This window comes from Bos mutus, chromosome 27, assembly GCF_027580195.1.
Source record: "Bos mutus isolate GX-2022 chromosome 27, NWIPB_WYAK_1.1, whole genome shotgun sequence".
Lineage (NCBI taxonomy): Eukaryota > Metazoa > Chordata > Mammalia > Artiodactyla > Bovidae > Bos > Bos mutus.
Genome location: NC_091643.1, coordinates 4,087,021 through 4,110,599, shown reverse-complemented (window position 1 = coordinate 4,110,599; position 23,579 = coordinate 4,087,021). Strand labels below are relative to the sequence as shown.

Below are 23,579 nucleotides of genomic sequence, written 5' to 3'. Positions count from 1 at the left end.
ATCAACAGAATCAAGAGCTCCAGGGTTTGCTCCAGGTAATTTGGTTGCACAGTGAACTTGAGAAGCAGCTGTTGAACGAATAAGCAAAAACCACTGGTTCTGGGACCTACAATGGTACTTCTGGTTCCAGCACTTCATGGTGAAATCTGGTCCGTCCTCAACAAACTGGTTTACGAGCAGCCCTGTTCAGTGAAATCTCCCAATTTTTCCATCCCCACACACCCGTATTTCTAAACCTGACATCAAGTTCCTTTGTTGCTGCTAGTTACTAAGTCGTGTCCGACCCGCATGGACTGTAGCCTGCCAGGCTTCTCTGTCCATGGGGTTTCCCAGGCAAGCATTCTGGAGTAGGTTTCCGTTTCCTTCTCCAGGGGATCTTTCCAACTCAGAGATCAAACCAGTGTCTCCTGCTTGGCAGGCAGATTCGTTACCACTGAGCCACCTGGAAAGCCCTGAGGTTCCTTACCATATACTAATTATCTTAAATACTAATACAGTTTGAATTGAAATTTACTTCTCTGATTAGACTCTGCTAACACTGAGGTCACAGCAGAGGGAGCCCAGGATGAGATAAACGAGGCTCTTGCTTCATTTTGAGGGCAACATTTAAAAGAGCATAAAAAACTCAGTAGTTGAGAGACAATATTTTAATGCCTTATTGTAAACATCAAAATGAATGCAACAATTATCCAAGATGAACAGTGCATGAAAATTTTCAGTAGAGAGGCTTGGACGCCGTTTGGCACCGCCGGCCCCGTGGCCTTCAGTGTAACCCCAGCCCCGCTGGCTGCTGTGTCTTATTTGTCTTCTTACCCCAGCAGTTGATGAATACATGAATATATGAATGATTTGCTTCCTTGAACCAAGCCACCAGCCTGAAATTTGTAGACCCTGCTAATGATGGTGGCTACGGTGAAAGGTGAGCCTAGGTCACGAGAACAGCGTTGGCGTGCCGTCTCAGATCGGGACATAGGAGCCTGTGGTCTACAATTTGAATACGAGTTTCTGCCTTCAATCAGGTACCTATAAAATTCTCCTCCAATGTACCCCCGTGTGTAAAATTAGAAAAACAAACACCATGTCCTGTTGGTAACCCTTCCTCACTGTGACGCAGCCTGGAAGACTCAGTGGGCTGATTTCCGATGGAATCACGCTGTCTCAACACTGCACAGCACTGCCCTAGCCTGGGGCCTTCCCTGGAGGCCCAGTGGTGAAGACTCTGAGCTCCCAACGCAGGGCACAGGGGATGATTGGTCCGGAAACTAAGATCCCACGTGCCAGTGTGGCCAAAACAATAAATAAATAAATAAAATTACCCTCACTTATTGTTATATAACATTGCTTCATTAATTGCTTGAATAATGCCACATTGTTTATTTAGCTTTCATTTACTCTTTATTTCAGAAGTTTCCAGGCCAAATGAGATCAGAAAAACAAAGTCAGGGAACAAAGGGAAGCAACAGCTTTTATTCCGTTCTCTGTATGATGTTTCCTACTTAAGAAGGAAGCGAGCTCCCAGTTATACTAGGGAAGAGGATGTAAACTACAGGCTAGATAAACATAAGGTCCTGCATAGAGAACTATATTCAATATCTTATGATAAACCACAATAGAAAAGAGTATAAAAAAGCGTTTATATGTGTAAAACCGAATCTCTTTGCTGTACAGCAAAAATTAAACACAATATTTTACATATGTATACTTCAATTAAAAAAAAAAAAGTCCCAGCGGATTAGAACCTAGCACCCACCTCCTGTCCATTCAAAGCAGTTCTAGGGGCTCCAGGGCCCCCGAGAAGGCCAGCTGTCAACCGTGCTGGCCTCTCAGGGCAGGCTTTTCCCTCCGTGGCCAGCTTCTCGCCCACAGTTAGCCACCAGAGGGCCGCCTGTTTGGTTCAAATGGTGCAGACGCCACAGCTTTCCTCCAAACCAACCAAAACATCCCGGGCTGCTTTGGAGCAAAGCCCAGGAACTTCCCTGCAAAAGGAGAACAAACCCTGCAAGTCCTAGGGTGCCGCCTTGTTCAGCGTGAAGGAAAAAAAAAAAAAAAAGCCCGGATTTCTTGCCAAGGACCCAGGGGGAAAGCGGGTCCGCGGACTCTGAAGCGAGAGGTCCCTCCATCTCTCCAGGGAATCCTGGGGTCTGCAACGATGCGCCCCGGAGCAGGGCAGTTTCTGAATTCTTGACAGTTCTGTCAAGAGGCTTCTCATCCCTCTCCCCGGAACGCTCACAAGAATTGGGACTAAAACACACGTCACTGGCTGCAGATCTAGAAAACTCTCCAATAAATCATCGTTCAGACAGTTGAGGCTAAAAAAAGGTCAAAGCTCTGTCAAAACAGTTGGTTATGTTAATACATGTGTACATTGAATAATGAAGTCGGAATTATTTTAATATTATCTGTAAGAAAATCATTATACCCTGTCGTCCAAATAGCTTTCTGGCAACCCGAGCTTCTGACCGATGACATTTTCGTTTTCTGGGTACCGAGGATTTTCACAAGCACGCTTCTAGCCCAGAACCGCAGAAGCCTGCTTCCTCTTCTCCCGGCCTGGACCCTCGGCCTTCAGGACTAGGGTGGGGAGTGGATTTTAGAAGTGCGTATCTGACTCGGGCAGGACTTTTCAGGAGTATAAATTATTTTTGTCTTCCGGGTTTTATTTGGACGTGTCCCGGGCAAAGACAAACGATCCAGGCGGTCTTTCTGGACCCGTGCGGGGTCTGCACCCCGCGCCGGGCTCCCAGGATGTGCGGGGTGGTGCAGAGAGGTGTCTCCCTCAAGCGCAAGCCAGGTATTTTCCAAAACTTCCAGTCCCGGGGTTGGCGATGGGGGGGACCGCCAGACGCCCGGCGGGAGCGAGGCCCCAGGAGGAGCCAGAGCGCCGCGTCTGCCCCGACACGCGCCACAAGTGGTTTGGAGGAGGAGGCAGGAGCGCGGCGGCCGGGGCCCGGCGGAGCCCGGGCTTCTGGAAGTCACCCCTCCCGGCCCGTGTCCCCGTCCCCCGTCCCTTCCTCTCTGCCGACTAGAGGAATGACGCCCGAGCCCGAACCTCCCTGCGCACGCAGCCGGGTGGGTGGACGCGCGGCCACCAAAACGGCCGCGACATCGCCGCCGGGGGGAGGACTCCGGGGTGGAGGGCACGGCCGGGACGGGGCCCGGGGCGCCCGCACCTGGGGCGGCAGGTGCGGAGGCGGTGAGCCGGGCGGCGCGGGCCGGGCGCGCGGGGCTGGGGGGCGCGGGCCGGGCGCGGCGGGCGCGTCGGGGGCGGGGGCGTCGGGGGCCGGCGGGCGCCCGGGAGGCCATTTCCTCGCGGCGCCCCGGGAGGATCCGGGCCGGCCTGCTCCGGGCCGCCGCCGCCGCCGCCGCCGGGCGGGCCGGAGGGGAAACCAGGTCACCGGCTGGCAGACGCGGCGCGGGCGCCGGGGCCGGAGGAGGGCAGCGGCCCGGAGCGGGCCGGGCGCGCGGGCCCGAGAGGCGGGGACTCGGCGGCCGGGCCGCGCTCGCCGCCCGCGCCTATAAAAGTGGAGCGGCCCCGGCGGGCGGCGCGGCCCCGGCCCGGCCGCCCCTCTCCGCCCGGGGAGTTGACATTTTGCAGGACGCGCTCCCGGGACCCCGCCGCCGGGAGGAGGGGGCGGAGGAGGGTGGAGACTGCGGGGCTCGGCCAAGGCGGGCGCGCGTCCTCGGGCGGGCGGCCGTGACGCGGCGGGGATTAACTTTGCATGAATAAGGCGAGTGCGCCGGGGAAGCGGCCCTCCAGCTCCGGGCTCGGGCAGCGCCCGCAGGCTGCCTCCCCCGGCGGGGGCGCCCCACCCGGCCGGCTCCAGCGCCCCGGTAATTCGGCGAGAGGACGGCGCGGAGGCGGGGGTGCGGGGGCGACAGTCCCGGCTGTCCGGAGGGCGGGCGGGCGGGGGTGTCGCGCGAACCCCTCGGGGTGCGAGCGGCGACGCCGAGCGCGCGGGCGGGCGGGCGTGGGTGGGGTGTCAGCCGCCGGGCGCCCGCCCCCGGGGCTCCGCGCCCCGCCGCGGGGAGGAGGTGCCCTCCGGCTCGGGCACCCTCGGGGAGCCGCGGCGTGGGCAGCGGCGGAGCGGGGCGGCTGGGGCGGCTGTGGCCCTCGGACCCCGAGCCCCGGCTGGTTGCCAGCCTCCTTGTGACCCGGAGTTTGGCATCCTCGGCGCCGAACCCAGTGGAAGTTTCCATGATGAGGAAGTTCTATGACACGAGGGTTCGGAAAAGGTTGGCAGACAGCGGGGCTGAGGGGCGGGGGCGGGGGGGGGGGGGGCGGCGGCGGAGCCGGTTTAAAGGGACGGCGGGTCCCCCAGCCCCTGTTCTGCTGCCCCGCAGCTCAGGGCTTTGCAGGCGGCACGGACCCCGCGGGTGGCGTGCGCCGGTGCCCGCGCCTGGCGACTTGGCGTCTGCCCACCTCCTCGGGGATTTGCGGATGATTTCGCTTGCCTCCGGGTCGCGCTTCTTGCTTCGCTTCTCTTGACGCAGCATCTTCCCCTGGGCCGTCTCGAGTCGGTTCCGATCCGCGCAGTGGTGCCAGCTGCGCGCTTTCCCCCACCCCCGCCACCCCTCAGAGAAGGTCTCATTTGGGGGAGTTTTTATTCCTGGTGGATGTGGTGCTTTTTATTTCCCAGCGACCATCATCAGGTTCTTATTACTGTTAAATCTTAAGTCTTCTGATTTGTTTTCAGTGGAGGTGGGGTGAGTGTTTTGGGTCTGGAAGGTTCAATGTAGAATTTTCCCCAAATGGGAAATGTTCAAGGTGGGGTCTGGAAGCATGACAGTTTCGTCAAGTGAAGCGAAGGAAGAGACGAGCGTTTACCTGAGCAGACATCCGCGCTTCTCACACACAGAATTTGTGAAGATTCAAACACTAAGCCTAGTAAATACATGAAACAAAGTCTTCTCCTTAGCATGTTATTGATCCTAGGTGCTTGTGAGAGTCAGTCAAAGACCTGTTTTGAAGTTCAAGAAATTCAGCATTCCTTGGACAGTGTATTAATAACAGAGCACAGCAGTTTCTAATAGTATCAGTATATTGGGTAATGTAGACCTTTGGGGCAATAATTTTATTTGACCTTCTTTTAGTATGAATATTTACATTGCAGTAATATATAGCATGCTCTGGATTGCACAGTGATACAAATTGCATGTTAGTCAAAATATTTCACGGATTCATTCTGGATATTCACAGTGACAGATCAGCTCCCTGATTCACTGCTGCTTGCCTCTCCGATTCTGAAACAAGGCAGGGACTAGGAAACAGGAAAGAAAAAGGTGTTTTAATGAAAGTTATTCTAAGCAGTGGATGTTTTCAGGAGTTTTCATGCCAGCTAGTTAAGCGTTTTAATTGACTTCGACAGAAATTCAATATCAAGCAACTTATTCAAGATGAGATATGTGAAGGCTTTGGTGAACAGTCACTTATTATTTGTGCATGTTGAATAGATATCATCAGAATCTTAATGAATTTCAAAGTTTAATTGTGTGTTGAAGTTGTGTCATCTGCTAGTAAATGTGATTTGCTTCTATTTTTCAACAAGTGAAAGCAAATGATACTGAATTTAGCCATAGACTTTTCCTAAATAAAGCAATTCCTGTTGGCATTACAATGCAAAGGCATAATTTTATTGACATTGAAAAATGCTTTTTATAAAGTAACTGACATTAAAAGAGAAATTAGCATTCCATTTACCCCTCTTTAGACTCTTTGTAGCAAATTTAGCTATAGAGGCAAATTAAGAAAGATCCCTTTTAATTTAGCAACTTTGGGAAAAGGAGGTTTCTTGAACTTTCCTTCCCAGTGGAGAAAGTCATGGATCCTTTTCCTTTCCTGGGAATTTTGCAGTTGCTGAAACATGGTGTGTGGAGCCACAAATGACATTGCACATTTCGTTTTAGTATGCTCATCTTTTTGAAGGAAATCAGAGTAAAGATGATTGGTTTCTTGAGCTCCTTTTTGTCATTGTACTGTAAGACTATGTGTTGCTTCTTTTAAGAGCGCTTCCCTGATGTTGGAGCAAAGGCAGGCTCCCATTGCTTCTCAGAACCCTTGCATTGTTTTTGCTTACCTTTATCCCTCTTCCGTGGTGTTATTTGGTATATGAATTGTTCATTTCAGTTGCTACTTGTTGAGTACTTGTCTCCCCTGTCTAGAATATAGAGTCCATGAGAAAAAGAGTCTTGACTACCTTGTTTACTCATAATTATCTAGCATCTTGACCGGTGCTTAGCACACAAGTAGGTGCTGGATAAATCTTTGTTGAGTAAATAAATGGTTGTGCCCAAACCCCGTGTTCCCACAAATACTTAAGTAAGCATCTGAGTGAGTGTGGATGGGGTGTGCCAAGGTCTGTACCTGTGTGTGCGCCACGTGTAAATGGCTCAGTTTCTCTCCTTTGATATGAAAGCTGGCCCTGTTTTGTGTTGTGACAACTCAGAGTTATTTCTGTGAGCTCTTCCTGGGGGCATTTGCCTTGAGTGCCTGGAAACCCTCAGCAGCGGTTTGTCTTACATGTTACCTTCATTCCCTGAAGACACTGACCTTCAGCTCCCTGGGTTTCAGCAGACGCTTATGAGTTCCAGAGGCATTGTCAGTGCTGAGAGTGAGATTCCAGGGGACAGACATCGCTGGATGATCGCAGTGCCTTCTCACTCAGCGAGTTCTGGCAGCTCCTTTGGCCTTGGCAGCCCCAAGGGGCCCAAGGGCATGTGGTGGTGTCACTGGTCTGCAAAAGTAGCTGTAGGGGAAGGGGCGAATGGGACTTTCAAGACCCAGCACACAATACAAGTATCCCCTTGCTGGTAGATCAGGAAATACCCTGGGCCGCTACCCTGCACGTAAGTTCAGTCAGTCAGCCTCTTTCCTGTCTCCTTGCCCCGTTTCATAAACAGATTCTGAACCTGATAATTACGGCAAATATTACACTGAGTTTCCAAGTGACGGAGGTGTGATACCCAAGGGGGCGTCTTCAAATTAACTATTCATGAAAACTCTTGTGACAGTTGAGACTAAAAGGAGATTACAATGGATGGTTCTGGTCATTTATTTTTGTTGACAGAGTATTGACTTCCAGAAACGTGTATCAGTAATGCAGAGTAAAAAAAAAGCCCACAAAGTGATGAGACCAGTAAAAATGATCAAGGAAGAGAGATCAACATCTTAGGCATAAATTAAACTGAAATAAGTGCTTATTGCGTTTCAGTTTTTAATTTAGCTCTGAACTTCTGTGTCCAAGTTAACAGAAAAGAAAAGGCGGGGAGGGGGTCACTGAGGTGGCAAGTATGTACAGAACCTGTGAGGATAAATCAGATAACATTTGTAAAGGGTTACCTCTACACGCATGCCAACCAGTTATACTCCCATGAAATATCCTGTCACGTAACTTGAACTTCATTTCTACAGAAAATGAAGTAAAGCTCTTTATATGGTAAAGTCTTTTGCCAACCTGCAAGAGAAAAAACGATGCAGAAAGTATAGTAATGGAAAGTCACCTGGTGGGACTTTATTTTTGGGGGCCTGAGCTCCGATGCTCAGTGGTGGAGATTTTGGACGCTGTCTCTAGTGCAGAAATAGAGCTCAGACCTAGAGGAATGAATGGTTAACATGTTCTTTAAGCTGACTTTCTCAAATATCCAGTGTCTCAGCCAAGCTTTTGAACTGGAGCAGTCTGAGAGGGCGGTTCAGGTCCAGGTACTGGAAGATGGCCCTACGGCTATAAACCTCTCTCAGCAGGTGGCCCTGATGCTTTGTGCGTTAGTCTGTATTGCCAGGTGGTGCAGTGATAGAGAACCTGCCTGCCAGTGTAGGAGACACAAGAGACACAGGGTCGATCCCTGGGTGGGGGAGATCGCCTGGACTAGGAAATGGCAACCCCCTCCAGTATTCTTGCCTGGAGAACCCCATGGACAGAGGAACCTGGCGGGCTACAGTCCATGGCGTTGCAGAGGGTCAGACGTGACTAAGCGCACACCTGCAGGACAGTTTGTTTGTTTCTGTCTGTTTCATCTCTGTCTTCCCCTCTGAACCGTGATGATGGGTTGTGGGTTTCCTCATCCTTGACTCATAGCGCATCTAGCCATGGCTTTGACATCTGGGCTCAGGGAGATGCTCCTTTGGAAGAATGAATGGGAGGGGCAGAAGGGAACGTGTTTCTCTGTCCTGTCTGGTACTGTGTCTGGTGTCATCTTCTGACTTAGTTTTGTTCAAGTGAATGTTTGCTGCCTGGCTTACATTGTATGTCCATATCACAGCAGAGAATTTTGCTGCTCCTGCTGCTGCTAAGTCGCTTCAGTCATGTCCAACTCTGTGCAACCCCATAGACGGAAGCCCACCAGGCTCCCCTGTCCTTGGGATTCTCCAGGCAAGGACACTGGAGTGGGTTGCCATTTCCTTCTCCAATGCAGGAAAGTGAAAAGTGAAAGGGAAGTCGCTCAGTTGCTGAGAATTTTGCTAGAAGAGTTTATTCTCGTGTCTGAGCTGCTTGAACGACAGACGGCAGGTGAACTCCTTGCTTTATTTAAATTCATTTTAATTACCTGACTTGATTTCTCTTTTAGGCTACAAAGATTTGTGTACCTACTGTGTGCCTGGCCCCTCTAGCTGCTCTGCAGCTCAGCATGCAGCCTAGTGAACTGTGAGACACTAGGTGATGTTCATGCGGAGAGACTCTGAAGTGGTCTCCACTGTGATGGAATGGAATGCCTGTCGGGGTCCCTCACGTGGCCCCCTAAATAAAATAAACTTCTATTAATCTGAGGAGGTGATGGTTTTGTGAGGTTTCCCACCCATGTGTATTAGTGTAAGTTGCAGCACGATTTACCCAGGACTCTCTTGGGATCCATGTGGTCTGGGATTGAATACATTTAGGCTGGTGCATCTCTGATTAAGGATGCTCACTCTCCACCTTAAGGGCCTAAAGTGTTAGTCACTTGTGACATTTAGGCCAGTGCGGGCGAGGGGGAATGTGCACATTACCGAGTCACAAATAGTATTTCCACGTCTTCTCAGGAATCTGCCCAACTGACAGCTAGAATCGTGATCTACATTTAATGCTCATGTTGTTTGTTCCTGCTGCTGCTGCCAAGTCGCTTCTGTCGTGTCCGACTTTTCGCGACCCCATGTACTGCAGCCTACCAGGCTCCTCCGCCCATGGGATTTTCCAGGCAAGAGTACTGGAGTGGGATGCCATTGCCTTCTCCGTTGTTTGGTCCATACTGTCCTAATTTCAAGGCACTTTGGAGACTTTATGTCCTGGCAGCTCTTCTTCTGTGGTACTATTTTTATTGAGTGAGAAACTGAGCTCTGCTCTGAACTTAAGTATCCTTTTCAAGTGACAAGTCAGGAGACCCAAGAATTAGGACCCAGGAGCTTGGCTCTCTCCCAGGAAGCATACTGTAGCTTTTCCTTCATGACAGATGCTCTGACATACACATATACATGTATGGATACGTATAGGTGTATACACGGCATACAGTAATATTTGTATTATTTGCATTGTGTAGATAACTGTATGTAATATGTGTAATAACATATGCATGTGTGTTCCTGCATGTGTGTGTGTGTATGCCAAAACTGGACTGTAGACGGGGCACATATAACAATTAGGAAAGGACTGAACTGAACTCATTACTCAACTTCCTAGTTTAAAAAAAAAAAGAGCTTTCAGGTATCATGGCTTCTCCTCTGTGATCAAGAATGCAGGGTTTTTTATTCAGAAAGTCATGAATGATGAGCTGATGAAAGCAAAAGCTTGGACAGATACGCTGATCGACCGCAGGTGTATCTTCTTCATTTGAGAAGTACGCTGTCTGACTCCTCTGGAGGCCCAGGAGTGTCTGTGTTGAGGAGAGTGGAGAAGACAGCCCTTGTTTGGATGGCAGGCTGTGTGATCGTCGTCTTCGGAGCCCATTGCGTCTTCTGACACTTGTGATGTAGGTTGTTCAGTGGTTCCCGGGAAGGTCTTGATACACTCCTCCTTCCTTTCGTTTGTCTCAAGACTGTTTCCCCAGATTTCAGCCCTGGTTGTTCAGAACAGCTGCTCAGCAGTTCATGATTGAGGTTAGCGATCGCGACGTTCTTGGGCTCCAGTCAGCGTTTTCCTTTCTCTCTCCCGTCTGCATCAGTATCTCCCCACTTGCATGTCCGTACTCGCAGAGGCTCCTCTGACAAGTCTGTGTCCTGTTCTCACGTACAGTGAGAAAGGCACTGCTCGTCTCTGGCTGCAGCCGCGGTTCCCACGGAGAGACACGCCACAGCCATGCTGATGTCCCCAGCTGCAAAGCCTGTCATCAGTTTCCGTCCTCCTCCACGCTCCTGAATGTCTGGGCACATCCTGATTTTAGTTTATACTGGTTACTCTATGGGAAGTCCTCAGGTTAACAACTTAATGCAAGTGTTTCCAGAGCCTGCTTTTTATGCTCGTGTACAGGGGCAGCATGTACCAAAACGTATTTGATCACCATATTCTCATGTGTGTGTGTGGCCACAAATGGCCAAAGTTGGATGCAAAAGGTTGTGAGGAATAATTCATGGTGTTAGTCACTCAGTCGTGCCCGACTCTTTGCGACCCCATGGACTGCAGCCCACCACGCTCCTCTGTCCTTGAGATTTTCCACGCAAGGATACTGGAGTGGGTTGCCATTTCCTTCTCCAGGGGATCTTCCCAACCCAGGGATCGAACCCAGGTCACCTGCACTGCAGACAGATTCTTTACCGAAAAAATAGTCCCATCTGCTTTAGAGCATGAGAACCCATTCCAGTATTCCTGCCTGGAGAATCCCATGGACAGAGGAGCCTGGGGAGCTGTAGTCCATGGGGTCGCAGAGTTGGACATGGCTGTGGTGGATTAGCAGGCAGACTTTAACTTCTGCTACATTTTTTAATTAAAATTACTTATTTATTTTTGGCTGTGCTGGGTATTTGTTGCTGCCGGGACTTTCTCTGGCAGTGGCAAGTGGGGGCCACCCTCTCGTTGCCATGCACAGGCTGCTCACGGCAGTGGCTTCTCTGGGTGCAGAGCACATGGGCTCCAGGCACATGGGCTCAGAGGTTGTGGCTCCCAGGCCTCATTACTCCTCTGCACGTGGACTCTTCCAAGATCAGGGATAAAACCCATGTCTTCTGCACTGGCAGGCGGATACTTTACCACTGAGCCACCAGGGACGCCCCTTCTACTGCATTTTATGATAGGCGATCACTCACAGTGAACCTTTATGCTCTTCTGTAGAAAAATCTATCCGTTTGTATTCAATAGTATTTAATGCTGCCACTGTGATGATATAAAGATTAGGCTAAATTGCTGTTACTTTAAAAATGTTATAACCGTAAAATATCTTTTCTTGACTTCATTTCTGGTATTTAGATAAATTAATTGACTCCAGGCATAGAATGGTTTATTTCTGCCTTATATATTTTTGTTTACTTTTCTGAATTTCACCTCAGCTTCATTGTAATTTCTCCTCCTTATTTTACTCCCAGCATCTGGAAACCTAGAATAATGTATTTATATCTGAATTGTAGTTACAACAGGAGGAAGCATACAGTTGTGTATCTTTGTATTATTTGTGTGTTTTTTTTTTTTTTTAAAGATACCAGGGGAACCTTATACAGGAAATCTAAAAAAAAACCAATGTAAATTATGGCCTGTGTGGATGATGAACATATCAATTTATCCTGTAGTATAGTACCTGTGAGGGATTCTTGAAAGATACTCCTAGGCCCTTAGCTTGTTAATGTGATCTCACACTACAGATTCATACACGTGAGGTATTGCTAAGGCTAAGGCATCCTCTGGAATGTACTCTATATGAATTCATTTACTGTTAATTAAAAATGTGTCTTCCAATTTATTTTTATTTCAGATGCCACAGAACCAAGCCTTAAAAACATCACCTTGTTTCTTTTCTCCTGAAATCTATCCATTCCTCAATCCAGCCCTCTATCTCTACATCCACCCCCATCCACGCACCCATCCATCCATTAATCCCTCCATTCCTGCATTCATCTGTCCACCCATCCATCCTATATGCACTGGGCATCTACTGGGTACCAGGCTCTGTGGTAGATCCCCATGGTGAACATTTAAAGATCCTTGCTATAAAGATGCTCAGTCTCCTGGGTCAGTCTACAGGCATTAATTTAGCATAGAGCAGAACACTCCAGTGTTCTTGCCTGGAGAACCCCAGGGACGGGGGAGCCTGGTGGGCTGCCGTCTATGGGGTCGCACAGAGTCGGACACGACTGAAGCGACTCAGCAGCAGCAGCAGCAGTGTTTCTCAGCCTCTGAATCATCGACATTTGGGACTGAACAATTCTTTCCTATGAGGAGCTGTGCTGTGTATTATAGGATATTTAGCAGCATCACTGGCCTCTTACCCCACTAGATACTTGCAGCCATTGAAAAATGTCTCCAGATATTGCCAGATGTCTCATGGGAGCAAAATCACCTCCACTGAAAACCGCTGGTGTAGAATTAAGAACCTGGCTAAGAGTGGTGATGTGTGGGTTCCTGTCTTGTCTTCCCCTGACTCTGTTGCTTGTGCCCCTGTCTCCTCTATAACACAGTGAAGATTAAATGAAGTAACGTAGCACTGGACCTGCAGTGAGGTGTTAAATATTAACTGCTCCCACAGAGGTAGAATTAGTGCTTCCACAGTTACAATCAATTACAATATAAGTAAGTTCTGTGATGGAGTAAGTACAATGTATGGGGGGTGGGGAGAGTTCTAGGAGTAGGAAAACCATCTGCAAGTGTATGAAATGGGATAGAAGTATGACACATTTGGGGATTGCAAGGAGCTTAGTTGGATGTGCAGAGGACCGTAAATGAGGCCATGGGGGCAGGTGGGAGCCACATGATGAAGGCTTTTGAAGCCAAATAAGGAAAGTGGGTTTTATCTTGAAGAGACTAAGGGTTAGCGTATGAGAGTTTTATTTTGAAAGGGTTTTTTTGGAGTAGGTCTTGAGTGGGATGGAGACTGGAAATGGCGAGCCCAGTGAAAGGTTCTAGAATAATATACTGACATGAGGGTAGCTGCTAGAACGAGGCAGTTATATGTTGCTGTGAAGTCTTGGGGAACAGATTTCACTTTCTCCAAGATGTGGCAAATTTTTAACATTTAATTCCAATAAGGAATATTTTTAGCAAGCTGGCTCTACGTTTGGGGTAATTTCAAGTTTAATTTGAAAGCAGATTACATGATAGGTTCTCTTTAAAGTATTTTCAAATGAAGCTTAATTTAAAAACTATCTTACAGCCTATTTGTTGCCCAGTATTACTCAAGGGTTCCTCTGCTATTAAGTGTTGATTTTCTGATAGGGATTTTATTACTTTAATGATGAAAATTAGAGATGGGTGGAAAGTATGAATCAGTGAGTGAATGAATGATAATGACCTTATGGAAATACCACTTAATTTAGAGTAAAAATATTTTGGACAAGTCTCTTCACTTATCTGAGCTTTAATTTCCTTAGTCATGGAGTAGTTAGAGTAGGTGAATTAGGCAATTTCAAAATTATTCTTTATCTGGGTATTATCAGGATTAAGTTCTTCATATTGCAAATTTTAATTTTCAAAAATATTGCAAATATTTTGCAAGGACAACCCTTGTAAGTCAAGGACAGCCCTACCTAGGGTGATACAAAGACAAACAATTATTTCTTTTCCTTCTCTATGTCCTTAGCATGATACTTCTTATCATTGGTCTTATTTCTTGGTAACCCAAAACAGATCTTCTACAAACACTTTGTATAATAAGCCATTATAATACAAATGTTGAGCTTTTCAGGACTACTCTGAGAGTCCTACTTTTCAGCTACTCTGTAGTGGAAAAGCAGCCATAGGTAGTATGTAAATAGTCATGGCTCTGTACCAATAAAGCTTTATTTACAAAAACAGTGGCATGTAATTTGCTGACACCTACTATCCCAGCAGGAGTCCAATAGAAATATAAAGTGAACCACATAGGTAGTTTAAAATCTTCTAGTAGCCACACTATAAATTAGTAAAAAAGCAACCAGTGTGTTTGATTTCAACAGTATATTTTATTTCATCTAATATATTCAAAAATTACTGACATAATATGAAATAATAATGAGATTTTTACTTTTTTGTATTAAACCTTCAATATCTGGTATATATTTTACACTTGTAGCAGATCTCAGCCTCAGCTAGCCACATTTCAAGTTTTCAATTGCCATTGGTGGCCAGTAGCTGCTAGAATTGGGCTGTACAACTTTAGCCTTAAAAATCTATGATTCTATCAAATTCCATGCACAAAGAAACTCTATGCATTATTTCAAGTGATTGAGACACTTACCTTTTCTCTCCATATGTGTTGGTTAGGAAAACATCAAGCTTTGGAAAAAAAAACAAAACGGGCAGGGGCTAAAGAAAGTAAAATTGTATCTTTCATTGCTGTTCCGGATTCACTGGGGGCTCTGCTGTGTGTGAATTTCGGAGACTCCGGATTTCCTGGGTCTTGGTCCCTCCATCTCCAGCTCAAGGCTTCCGAGGTCACGTCCTCACTGTGTCAGACCCCTAGAAGGGAAGAGACGGTGTGGAACTGGCCTCTTCCCTGCCTCGGCTTGGAAGGGACACAGCATCGTTTTGCTCCACTTCCACCAGCGACAGCGATCACCTGCCCACACCTGGTGAAGTGGGAGGGGACATGCAGCCCCGCCTCCCGGATGGCCCTGGGCTGGGGCGGGAGTCATCTGCCCCTCTCTGCCACTCTTTTTCAGTTCTTGGGAGGCTCTCCTCAGAGAGCTGTCTTGGTGCTTTTGGAGGCATTGCTGCTGCTGCTGCTAGGTCACTTCAGTCGTGTCCGACTCTGTGCGATCCCACAGATGGCAGCCCACCAGGCGTTACATGGTGGAAACCTCTCCATAGTGACGAGGTAACCCACATCTGGGTTTTAGTGCAGGATCGCCCTCCTAGCTGACCCAGATCTGTTTTCTCCCTTCCTGCTCGCTCTTACGGGGTCACTTTTAATCTGCCTACACCTGCCTTTTCCTTTGAGTCTTTGACTGTCATCTTGAACTTCTTAATAAATCTGTGTGGGTCATAATATGTATATAGTGTTGGGAGTTTACCGATCAAGCCTGGTGTAACTGGCACATTACTAATGATGCTGACACATTCTAAAATTTTTCACTGGAGAAGAGTTGCTTACAATATTGTGTTAGTTTCTGCTGTACAGCAAAGTAAATCAGCCTTACATATACATAAGGCCTTCCCTGGTGGCTCAGATGGTAAAGAGTCTGCCTGCAAAGCAGAAGACCTGGGTTCAATCCTTGGATCAGGAAGATCTCCTGGAAAAGGCAATGGCAACCCTGTCCAGTGTTCTTGCCTGGAGAACTCCGTGGACAGAGGAAGCTGGTGGGGCTGGGCTACAGTCCACAGGGTCACAAGGAGTTGAATACGACTCAGTGACTGACAGATAGGTACATACATACATCCACTCTTTCTTGGATTTCCTTGGCATTTAGGTCACCACAGAGCACCGAGTAGAGTTCCCTGTGCTATACAGGAGGTCCTCATTTGTGCTGGCATTTTTTTAAAGGAAACTAAAATGAAAAGTGGAGCTATCAGGAAGCAGAGGGCAGAGCTGATTCTTGGTGTGCTGACGGAGGAGTTGAAGCCATTTTCCTGGAATCGTTTTACAGAGCTTTAGACAGTTTAAATAAATGACTCATTACATAATATCTTGACTAAAAATAGCAAGTTTCCTAGTATTTATTCTATTTATCATTCCTTACTACAATGGAGAAGCCCAATGTTTTTTAGTCAAAAAGGATATTTTCTTGTTTTCTTCCCAAATTATAAATGTATTAATGTGTTTGATCAGATATTCAGCCTGTTCTGTAGAAATGCATCTGGTGAAGGAAGTGGAAGAGAGAAATGAATAATAAAAGTGAGGTCAGTGAAGAGAACAAAGAAGCTCTTTCCTTCTGACTCTGCATATTTTACCTTTTCGAAAACTTATCATTTAATTATTATTAAAATGTCTTCTTCTGAGAGTAAGGGACCGGTACTTCATTAAGAACTGGGACCAACCAGTGATCAGAGGTATCATGCTAAAGACATGTAAAAGGTAAAAAAAGAATCATTTGCCTTTATATTACCCTAAGTAGGGCTGTCTTTGATGGCACAGTCTATTTTTGTGAAATATTTTTCAGTAGTTATGAAAATTAAAACTTGCAGTATGAAGAAGTTAATCCTGATAAGTGCCTCTCAAGTACAGAATCCAGCTAAGACTTTTTTTTCATTGAAATATAGTTGGTTTACAAGGCTGTGTTAATTCCTACTGTACATAAAAGCGATTCAGTTATATATATATTTATTTATTTAAAATATTCTTTTCCACTGTGGTTTATCATAGGATATTGAGTGTAATTCGCTGTGCTCTAGAGTAGGACCTTATTATTTATCCGTCTATATAGTAGCTTGCATCTGCCAATCCCAAACTCCCAATCCATCCCTCATCCGACCCCATCCCTCTTGGCAGCCACAGCCTGTTCTCTGTGTCAGTGATTCTGTTTCATAGACAGGTTCATTTGTTCCGTATTCTTGATTCCACATGTAAGCGGTATCGTATGGTATTTGTCTTTCTCTTTCTGACTTACTTCACCTAGTCTGATAATCTCTAGTTGCATCCATGTTGCTGCAAATGGCGTTAGTTCATTCTTTATTATGGCTGAGCAGTATTCCATCGTATATATGTATGACATCTTCTTTGTCCATTCCTCTGAAGGTGAATATTTAGGTTATTTCCGTGTCTTGGCTGTTGTGAGTAGTATTGCTTTTGGGGTGCATGTATCTTTTTGAATCCAGTTACTCCTTGCTATCCCGTCACAAGAAGGAACTACTTCTCTCAGTCACGCCCCACTGGTTACTGCCCCTCACTAGGATCCCTGGGGCAAAGGGTAGCCTGCAGTGTGGGCACCAGGAATGTCCTATTTTAAAGTCCTGTCACAGAGCAGGTAGGAGAGACATCCCCCTTCTCTGAGAGACAAAGTGCGAATTGCAGGGAGGGTGGAAACAGGGGGCCTGGGGTCCTGGCCTGGTTGAGAGCCGGGGCGCTGGGGGGAGATCAGGAGTTACGGGTAGAGGGTGGCATCACTCAGGCACTGAGTTGGATGCCAGCTTTGCCACCTTCTAGCTTGCGGTCTCTCTGACAAGTTACTTAACCACTTTGAACTCCAGCCACCCCATCTGTACAATAAAAATAGTATTGATACTTCACAGCCTTGTTGAGGACACTAAATGAGATTGTGGTTATGAACTCTGTAGTCAGTCCAGAGTGCCTGGGAGGGCGCGGTACATGGGGAAACAGTCTTATCGTTATCTTATTATTTCAGAAGTTGTAAAATTGATTGTGTTACGTCAACCTGCACCCTAGAAGTATGGAGCCTGATTGTTCCAAAGGCAGGAAATCAAATTTCCTTGATCACTTTGTATTATTAGTTACTCTTTTTTCAGTTCTAAATCATTAGGATGCATTTACTGGTAACAGTCTCCTTTTTATAGTCAAAGCGTCTGTCACTCGGTCGTGTCTGCTTCTTTGCAACCTCATGGACTTAAGCCCACCAGGTTGCTCCATCCATGGGCTTTTCCAGGCAAGAATACTGGAGTGGGTTGCCATTTCCTTCTCCAGGGGATCTTCCTGACCCAGGGATGGAACTTGGGTCTGCTGCACTGTAGGTGGATTCTTTACCATCTGAGCCGCCAAGGAAGCCCTCTGTCCCTTACAGTCTAGCATATATTTTTTCCTGCTTCTGTTTCAACCCAGCTTCCAAATATCCTTCATGCAGGGAGCTCCCCAGGCCTGCCCTGGTTCATTAGGATTGTGATCCAAATGATCTCTGTTTCTTCCTTGCTGAAACGTACCCCTTTAATGACAGTTTCCTTCAACCCTTTGTCCAAAGGTAATAGTACATGTTAAGTCTCTTACTATATGGATTTCCTCACTGTTCATTGCCCAGACCTCACATTGGTCAATGAGGTGGCTATTTCTCTGCTGGATTTGAAGTTCTAAGAGGGCAGGGGCTGTGTGCTAAAGAAGTTTAGTGGAGTCTAGATGGCAGGCTCAGAAGGTAGGTGCTGAGTAATGCTGTCCTGCTGTTTTGACCAACCACATGCAGGCTGTTTTTGTATAATTAGGATGAATCTAATTTTAAAATGAACAACCGTGTGTCCTCAGATGAACCAGAATATACACTTACAAGGCGCTGCTGTCCTGCATTATAAATAAGGGAATAGATTGCCCGGCAGAAAAGCTCTGCTGTTCTTTTCCCTTTTTTAAAGAAAAGAGAAAGAAGGAAAGAAAAAAAAGCTCTACACAGCTAAGAACTGAGATAGAAGATCTCCTGTCCCCCCCACCTACGCTGGCGAGAAATCAGGGCCCCAAAGTGGATGTTCTCAGCAGAGATGAAACCCAGCCGGCACCCACAATCAGAGAAGACTGGCTTCAGAGGACTCGTAAAGAGCCACCCTTAGGAGTGGCTTCCTGTGGACAGACCCTGAGCTGCACGCCAGTCCTCAGAGACTGTGGGACCCCCTCAGGGCAGGGCTCGGTCCCCGAGGAGTCAGAGTCCTTGGAAGGCGTCGGGTGCATCGCTGTCTACTGGCCTGCTGCTGGTGGCGTGGGGAGCCCTCGATACACTGCCGCCATCACATGCCTCAAGCGCCGAGCATTTTCTTGAGATTCCTTAGCATCTCGGATGCCCGCTGTAGGGAAGATGAGTGATTTAGCATCGCCCCGAGGGGGCTTACAGTTCACGTCTCTCCTTTGTCTCGCAGGGGTTTGAAACGGCTGATCCATGTTGCTGTTCTGTGGTTTTCGGTCCCCCCTGGTAATCCGTCCAAGTTCGTTTGACCCTCGGCCGCCCTTGTTTCCAGCTTTGCCTGTTCCCGGCACTAGAGTAAGACCTCCCTCCCAGAGTCAAGTGTTACTTATTTAAGTTCTTGCAGAGGTTTGACTTCAGGGGCACTTGAGACTTGTAGGGATTGTGCTTGGGTTCCCTGCCAGCCTCAAGCTAACGATGTGGGAGAGACTGGAATGTACTTGGCATGAGCCGCGTTTCTGATGGTCTGAAAGGAGTAAGTCTAGAGCCCGTGGCTCAGCAGATCCCGGGATTCTGTTCTTAGGACCAGGGGGTGGGAAGGTCAGACCCTCTGAGAGAGGGCGACTGAGAACCCAGAGATCTCCCACATCCGAGGAACCTGAGGATCAAGTGACCGACACCCGCAGTGTCCCTTCCAAAGACTTGCCATTAGAGTTTGGGTTTCCCAGAAGCAGACCCTGAGCTGAGAATTGAAATGCAAATTATTTTAGGGGGACGGTAAAGAAAGCACCCATATGAGAGTGGGGGGGAGGGGGGCAGGACAGGAACAGCCGCCAGTGAGGGGGTGTTGCCAAGCACCTCGCCACTGTGGGCACACTGCAGAGCCCTGGGAGACAGTGTGAAGCGGGTCTGCTGGTTGCCCAACCCAGAGGCAAGGGGGCCGGGACCTATTCATCCAGACCTGCCTGGCATTGGTGCAGGGCTGCCTGAAGAGGCAGTTGATTTCCTGGCATTTTAGGACTGCCACTTGGGCAGCCAAGAGCACGCCTCAAGGCAAAGGAATGCAGTTTCTGGCAGTTGGAAGCCCAGCCGATGGGCGCCGGGGCGGGGTCCACACCCACCGCAGGGGAGCCTTTCTCGCCAGAGGTGCGTCACCCCACAGGGCAGCCCATGGTGCGTTTCCACCCGAGGGTGGCTGCCTTCTCTGCAGCCTGTGCTTGGGAAGAGGCGTAGGCTGCCTTCAGCGGGAGCAGCGGAACCGAGCCCACCGGCGATTGACTGGGGATCCAGTGGAAGGGGCGGGCAGCCGATGCCGGACCCCCTTCTTGAGCTCATCTCCATCCACGCTGTCTCCCTCTCTCTCGCCCAGTGCCCTAAATAGCCCAGTGGGCCTGCTGAGTGCATTGTCTTTCCTAGTAGCTTCTCCTCTGGCTCCTGTCAGGCTTACCTTTGTACCACTGGGTCATGGTCTCAACCTGGGCACTGCAGACATCTGGGGGCTGCCAGTTCTTTGCTATAGGGGCTGCCCTGAGCTTTGTAGAATGTTGGGCAGCCTCCCTACCCTCCACCCGCCGGAAGCCCTGTGTTCCACTCCTGAGTGATGAAGGTGAAAAATGTCTCCGGACCTTGGATGCCAGTTGTCCCTGGGAGGCATAATTTCTACCACGAGCCCCCCCGCCAGAAAACCACTGCCTTAGACCTCAGTTCCAACCCTCATCCCCTCTCTCCCCCAAACTCTGCATTAATTGTCATTACCCTTCACGAAGATGCTGCTCCTCACGGGGGTGGGAAGAGGCATCTGCAGTCAGCTGCCTCTTCCGCCTGCCACCCCATCCCCCGGGGGTCAGGGATGGCTGCCCTGCTCTGTCTGTCTGCCTCTCTCTTTTGCCTCCCCTCCCCTCCCTTCTCCCTTTCCGCATCGTGAACACATGTGATTTGGAAGGTGCCATTCTTCATTTCTGCCTCCCTCTTATTAAAGCGCCCTGCTCAATTCAAGAAAGCAAATGCTGTAATGAGAAATCAGCTAATAAAGTAAGTTGTCACATTTAAAAAATCACGCTCATACGTTCACGTTTTTAATCAAATGTGTATGTGCCAGGTACATGCTTGGGTGCAGTGGGTGAGCCCACTCCCTGTCCCTCCAGATAGGTGCACAAAATGATTCCACAAAAGACAGCCTCACCAAAATTAAGACTATTTTCATTTTATCAATGCACGTATCCTCCGAATTCTGGAGGCGGAGGTGCAGAAAGCCAGTATGGTACCAAGAACAGTAACAGTGACCATCAGTGTTTCCTAGTGTGGGGATTCTGACTCCGTGGCTTAGAATTATGAAATCATGCTTTGAAAGCCAGGACTTCCTGCCGTCACATTCAGAAGTGTGTTATGAGTGTGTCCACCTTGATGAGCAGGTTACACAGTTTAACAGGTGCCTGAAACGAAAGGTTAGTAAGTCACACTCTGGTTGGCCGGCATCATCTTTGGTGCCCCTGCTTTGCTGAGACAGACAAAGTAATTGTCCACAATTTGGGGTGATCCCATCCAGAAGGCTTCCCGGCAGTCACCAAAAGAGTGGCCTTGTCCCTGCTTGTTTTGGCGGAGGTTGGTTCTGGAGGAAGGACACAAGAGTCCAGATCACAGAAGAGAAGATGAAAGCGTAAGGGGGCCTCCTCTGCAGTGAACGCAGGCCACCCCCACCCCGCTTGGAGGCAGCAGGGCTGTGCGGTGGTGGGGAGGTGTTTCACACCGCCCTGCTCCTCTGCACCCCCTCTTCTTAGCCTGCTACCCCCAGACTGGTCCATCCATACCTCCCCAGGCACAAAGGCAGAATCTCGCACCCCAGCCCAGCCCAAGCAGACTCTGCGTTTCAGTACAGGCCCCTGGGGGCTCACTGCAGTAGGAGAGGAACTTCTGTTCTGCCTGCATCTTGTCTATGAAAACACATGGGGTGCAAGCATAGAAAAGAGTTACAGGTAACCCCGGTGGGCATTGACTAACTCGTTATACCTAGTCTGTTGTTTTTCAGACTTGATAATCGATACGTTAATGGGCCCTGAATCCACATAATGAGTCACAAGCAACAAATGTTGTTAAGTAAAACAGACCAGAAGAGAAGGTCTTAGAGGAAGCCACAGTTTACAAAACATCTATTTCATTAAAAAAAATACAGACACACACACCCCATCTTTATATGTATGTTCTGATAGGTGAATAAGAATTCTGGCTGGGGTTATGGTTAAGAAACAAACAAGCAAAGAAATCCTCCTAAAATGAATGTATCACTTTATATATGTAGATCAGTGTTGTAACAACTAAAATCTAACATACGCATCTGATGAAATGTGGTCACTTGACTCTTCCCCAAAGGTAGTGCGATTACATTCCCTAAATCAGATTCCTGAACTGGTGAAACGTTAATAGCATGTAGGAATAGTAAAGTGATCTCAGTGGCATATCCATGACAACAGCTTTTACATTTCACACTCAAGGTCAAGAAAACAATGCTCTGTCAGAGAATATTACCTCAAAATCTTGACAAAGAAACCAAAGACAAGCTCACTTTAAATCAAGAGAAGACAGCTGTAGAGTGATGGAAGGACATCCGTTAACTGGAAGGGAGTAATTTAGAGCCCCAGAGAAACTCGCCAGGTTATGAGAGGTCCAGGGTGTCTCAAAAGTAGCGGTGCTATTTAAGTGTCAGCGTCTCCAGAAGCGTGAATGCTGCTGCCGCTAAGTCGCTTCAGTTGTGTCCGACTCTGTGCGACCCCATGGACGGCAGCCCACCAGGCTCCCCCGTCCCTGGGATTCTCCAGGCAAGAACACTGGAGTGGGTTGCCATTTCCTTCTCCAATGCATGAAAGTGAAAAGTGAAAGTGAAGTCGCTCAGTCGTGTCCAACTCTTATCGACCCCATGGACTGCAGCCCACCAGGCTCCTCTGTCCATGGGATTCTCCAGGCAAGAGTACTGGAGTGGGGTGCCATTGCCTTCTCCCAGTGTGAATGCTACACACCTACAAAAAATGATCTGGAAGTTTAATCATTTCCATTTCTTCAACACTCATTTAGCTTCACAGATTTTGAAAAGTTACTTTCTACTTTATTGTTTCAGGCATTTGCCAGTTTCCATCAGAGAGACTGAAAAAAAATTCAGATTGAAAATCCTATTGTTCATGGAATTGTTTTCTTAATTTCATTTTCAGATAGTTTATTGCTACCATATATATATACAATGGATTGGGGGAGGGAAATCTACTTTGCAAAAGCCGCAAAGCTCCATGAGTGTCCAAGAGAGGGAGATAATGAAGTTTTCCAGAGCTTTCTTGTGTGAATTATGTAGCATTAATCCTTCTGAAGATGTTAAACCCCCGGGAGGAGGAAGGCAAGCTTGTCACTCTGGGAGCACCAGTCGGTGTGAGGCCCAGGTGCAAAGACCTTGAGGGTCGGGATTCAGCACGTTTGGGGAGACCTGTCCTGGGCCAGGCCGGCTCTGTGAAGGGGGCTGCTCGGGCCAGGGTGGGCCGCGCTCACAGGGCCCGCTTCCTCTCCCCGGCTTCGTGTCCCCGCCAGGACCTCTGCCGGACCCTGAGCCCCAGAGGGGCCTGCAGGGCCCATCCTGAACCTCCCCTGCATCCTTCCAGGCCCATTCCCACGTTCTTCCTCAGCTGCGGGGCCTCTGACTTTGCTGCGAGGATTACGTATCCCAGTGGTGTCTTAGAAGGACTCCACCGAGCCACCAAAGCAGGATTCCGTGAAACAGGATTTTAAATACGCTTTGAAGGAGCCGTTGAGGGTGTTCTCTTTATTCTCTTCTATAATACGTCTGTCAACTCTACAGACACCTTCTTTATTAAAATTGAAGACAAAAATGATGGTGTCCATATTCTCTAAGAATGCTGTGTTGGGGTGGGAATTTAAAACAGTAATTTGACATTCTGTAAAAGGTGAGAAAACTAGCACTCCATCTCTAACTGGGTGTTGGGGTTAAAGGAGGTGGTTTTGCTCATTTTTA

The 23,579-nt window shown here is 48.1% G+C and overlaps 1 protein-coding gene across 5 annotated transcripts in view; it reads left to right on the top strand.

Annotated features, from left to right (window-relative positions):
• Nucleotides 1-2,601: 2,601 nt before the first annotated feature.
• The window catches only part of THRB (thyroid hormone receptor beta), a 439,267-nt gene continuing 418,289 nt past the window's right edge, over nucleotides 2,602-23,579 (top strand). For 2 of the 5 annotated variants that reach the window (XM_070364190.1, XM_070364183.1), the window contains exon 1: nucleotides 2,873-3,069. The gene's annotated coding sequence lies outside the window, so the exon portion shown is untranslated. Of the gene's footprint in view, nucleotides 2,792-2,872; nucleotides 3,070-3,696; nucleotides 3,832-4,000; nucleotides 4,234-23,579 lie in introns of those variants that run through there. The other 3 variants (XM_070364186.1, XM_070364184.1, XM_070364187.1) reach the window with 3 other exon arrangements.